This window comes from Carlito syrichta, unplaced genomic scaffold, assembly GCF_000164805.1.
Source record: "Carlito syrichta isolate Samal-C Ts95f unplaced genomic scaffold, Tarsius_syrichta-2.0.1 Scaffold316858, whole genome shotgun sequence".
NCBI lineage: Eukaryota > Metazoa > Chordata > Mammalia > Primates > Tarsiidae > Carlito > Carlito syrichta.
The window spans coordinates 131,421-136,093 of NW_007260954.1; the positions used below are offsets into that span (position 1 = coordinate 131,421).

Genomic DNA, 4,673 nt, shown 5'->3' on the forward strand with positions numbered 1-4,673 from the left:
ACACATAATAATTCACCTAAACAAAGTAGGTATAAAAGAAAAAATCCTAAAGGCAGCAAGAGAAAAAGGTTGAACTACCTACCAGGGAAGACTAATTAGAATAGCAGTAGATTTATCTACAGAAACCCTCTAGGCTAGAAGAGCTTAGAGCCCTATCTTCAAAGTTCTAAAAGATAAACAATTTCAACTGAGAATAACCTACCCACCCAAGCTAAGCTTCATCAGTGAGGGAGAATTGAAATCTTTCCCAGATATCCAATCCCTAAGAACCTACGCTGCCACCAGACCACCTCTATAAGAACACTTAAGAAAGTATTGAACACAGAAAAAAAGGAAAAAAGAGCAACAACATTCTTAACAAGACTACAGGCAAAAGATTAAAAACACACATGAACCAACCTTAGAACCAAAAGAAAGACAAAACACAAACAGAAAGAACAGCAAATCTGTAAGAACATTATGATAGGGATCAACTCTCACATTTCAATAATTAGCTTGAATGTGAATGGACTAAATGCACCACTGAAAAGACATAGAATGGAAAAATGGAAAAAATATCACCAGGCAATAATTTATTACCTTCAAGAGACTCACCTCACTAGAAAGGACACTCACAGACTCAAAGTAAGAAGATGGGAAACAAATTTTCAGGCAAACAGAACACAAAAGAAAGGAGGAGTCACAATCTTAATCTCAGAAAAAATACCCTTTAAGCTATCAAAAATCAAAAAAGATACAGAAGGTGACTACATAATGATAAAAGGTTCAATCCATCAACAAGAAATATCCATCCTAAACATATATGCACCCAACATAGGAGGACCAACTTTCATAAAGCAGCTTCTAGGTAAACTAAAAAAAATATCGACTCTAACACAATCATAGCTGGTGACTTCAATATCCCACTCACAACCCTAGACAGATCATCAAGACAAAAAATCAGCAACAAGATCTGAAACCTCAATGTGACTCTTGAACAAATGGACTTAATTGATACCTACAGAACACTACATCCAAAGACCACAGAATATACATTCTACTCATCACCACATGGAACATACTCTAAGATCAACCACATACTTGACCATAAATCAAGTATAAGCAAATTTAAAAAGACCGAATTTTACCATGTACCTTCTCAGATCAGAGTGGAATAGCATTAACACCAACAAGGTCCCCCCAAAACCCACAAAGCCATGGACACTAAACGGCATGATGTTAAACAACTCCTGGGTCAACAATGAAATCAAAACAGAGATTAAAGATACCTGGAAACAAATGAAAATGAAGAAACATCTTACCAAAATCTCTGGGATGCCATGAAAGCTGTAGTAAGATGGGAATTTATAGCCCTACAAACGCACATGAAGAAAATGGAAGGATCACAAATTAACAGCCTAACAAGCCACCTAAGGAAGCTGCAAAAGCAAGACCACAAAAACCCTAATTTCAGCAGAAGAATCCAGATCACCAAAATAAAAGCCCAAATCCAGGACACAGAAGACAAAAAGATAATACAAAAAATCAATGAAACAAAAAGCTGATTCTTCAAAAGGATAAACAAGATCAATGATCCCTAGCTAGAACAACCAAGAAAAAGAGAGAAAAACCCAAATAAACACAATCAGAAACACAAAAGATGAAGTCACATCTGACCCTGAAGAAAAGCAAAAGAGCATTAGAGACTACTATGTACACTTGTATGGAAACAAACTTGAAAACCTTAAGGAAATGGAGGACTTTCTGACATCACACAACCTGCCTAGGTTGAAACAAGAAGAAATTGAGACCCTGAATAGACCAATAACAATCAAGGAAATTGACTCCGTGATAAGAAAACTACCTACAAAAAAAAAGCCCAGATCCAGATGGCTTTCCAGCAGAATTAGAAGACATTTAAGGAGGAGCTGATACCAATCCTACTGAAGGTATGCCAGGCGATTGAGAAAGATGGAATTCTCCCCAAATCATTTTATGAAACTAACTTCACATTGATACCCAAGTCAGATAAAGACCCAACAAAGAAAGAGAACTACAGACCAGTATCTTTGATGAACATAGATGTTAAAATCCTCAACAAGATCCTAGCAAACTGGATTCAACAACACATCTCAAAAATCATCCATCATGACCAAGTAGGCTTCATACCTGGGATGCAAGGCTGGTTCAACATTCGTAAAACCATAAATGTAATTAAATACATCAACAGATGTCAAAACAAAAACCACATGATTATATCATTAGATGTAGAAAAAGCTTTTGATAAAACCCAGCACCCCTTCTTGATAAAAACTGTCGAACATCTAGGCATATGGGGAACATACCTCAAAATAGTAAAAGTTATCTATGAGGAACCCATAGCCAGCATACTCCTAAATGGACAAAAATTGGAACCATTTCCCCTGAAAACTGGAACAGGACAAGGAAGTCTACTTTCACCCCTCCTGTTCAATATAGTATTGGAAGTCCTGGCTAGAGCAATCAGACAAGAGAAGGCAATCAGGGGTATCCAAATAGGAAAAGAGGAAGTCAATTTATCTCTCTTTGCAGATGACATGATTGTCTGAAAACCCAAGGGAATCTGTCAAAAACCTCCTTACACTGATAAAGGCCTTTGGCAAAGTCTCAGGATATAAAATAAATGTGCAAAAGACAATTGCATTTCTTTACACCAATAATAAACAAACAGAAACCCAAATAAAAAGCACAATTCCATTCACAATAACCACAAAAGAAATGGAATACCTTGGCATCTTCCTAACCAGAGACATGAAAGACCTTTATAATGAAAACTATAAAACTCTGCTTAAAGAAATCAAAGATGACACAAACAAGTGGAAAAATATCCCATGCTCATGGGTTGGAAGAATCAACATTGTGAAGATGTCCATCCTACCTAAGGAAATATACAGATTTAATGCAATACTTATCAGATTACCAGCAACATTCTTCTCAGACCTAGAAAAAACAATACAGGAATTCATATGGAAACACAAATGACCAAGAATAGCCAGAACAATCCTCAGCAAAAAAAAAAACAAAGCAGGTGGTATCACATTACCAGACTTCAAACTTTACTATAAAGATACAATAATCAAAACAGCTTGGTATTGGTACAAAAACAGGCATATAGACCAATGGAATACAATTGAGATTCCAGAAGCTAAACTTCAATTTCTCAACAAACTCATTTCGACAAAGCTTCCACCACCTACCACTGGGGAAAGGAGAACCTATTCACTAAATGGTGCTGGGAAAACTGGCTGACCACATGCAGAAGACTCAAACAAAACCCCTATCTGTCCCCATACACAAAAATTAACTCTAAATGGATGAGAGACCTAAACGTAAAACCTCAAACCATAAGATCCTTAGAAAATGCAGGACACACCCTTATGGAAATTAGAACTGGCATCCAATTCCTGAACAAAACCTGAAACCCACAGGCCATAAGAGATAAGATAGACAAGTGGGACCTCATTAAACTGACAAGCTTCTGCAAAGCCAAAGAAACCATCAAGAGATCAGGGAGACAACCCACAGACTAGGAAAAAATATTTGCCAACTCCAGGTCTGACAAAGGCTTAACATCTTCGATCTACAAGGAACTCAATGTGCTGAAAAGAAAAAAACAAACAACCCCATTATAAAGTGGGCAAAAGATAAGAACAGACACTTTTCAAAAGGAAGACATCCGAGCAGCCAACAGACACATGAAGAAATGTTCAACCTCACTAATCATCAAGGAGATGCAAATCAAAACCACACTGAGATACCACCTAACTCCAGTCAGAATGGCAATTATCAATAACTCAAAAAATAACAGTTGTTAGAGAGGGTGTGGTGAAAAGGGAACACTCCTACACTGTTGGTGGGAGTGCAAACTGGTGCAACCTCTGTGGAAAACAGTGTGGTGCTTCCTAAAAGCTCTAAATATCAACCTCCCATATGACCCGGCAATCCCCCTACTGGACATATACTCTGAAGAACTCAAATCACACTACAAAAAGATACCTGCACACGTATGTTTAGCGCAGCATTGTTCACAATAGCAAGAACCTGGAATCAACCATACTGTCCATCAAAGAGGACTGGATTTTAAAAATGTTGTATATATAAATGATGGAATACTATGCAGCCATAAAAAAGAACAAAATCATGAACTTTGCAGCAACCTGGATGGAACTAGAGTCAATAATACTGAGTGACCTCTCACAGAAACAAAGATCTGAGTATCACATGTTCTCACTCAAATAGCGGACCTTGAACATTCATTGTAATACTATAAAAAAAGGACTGTTGTGGAAAACTATGGGGGGGGAGGGATTGGGATTAACAGTAGTCAATATCTGTCTGCAGATGGAGAGATACCTCTTATCAACAAGGGTGCCTGAACGAAGCATATTTGTATACCTAACCCTTAACTCTGTACCCCACAATATCAAAATAAAAAATATTGATTTAAAAAAAAAACACCAGGAGGCAAGTTCTTTCAGGTACAGTCCACATTGTGGAAATGTAGGGGTGTTGGGGGAATAAATGTGATGCTTAGATTCAGACCATTGTGATTTGGGCTTGGAAGGTAGAAACTCCTGGGAAAACATCAACCATTAGCCCATTCACACAAAAGTCCTTTTATTTATTTATTTATTTATTTATTTATTTATTTATTT

General features: G+C 37.1%; 1 protein-coding gene across 1 annotated transcript in view; it reads right to left on the reverse strand.

The window, feature by feature from the left end:
* The window catches only part of CAPS2 (calcyphosine 2), a 62,801-nt gene that overhangs the window by 19,889 nt on the left and 38,239 nt on the right, over nt 1-4,673 (reverse strand). The gene's annotated exons all lie outside the window — the stretch shown is intronic.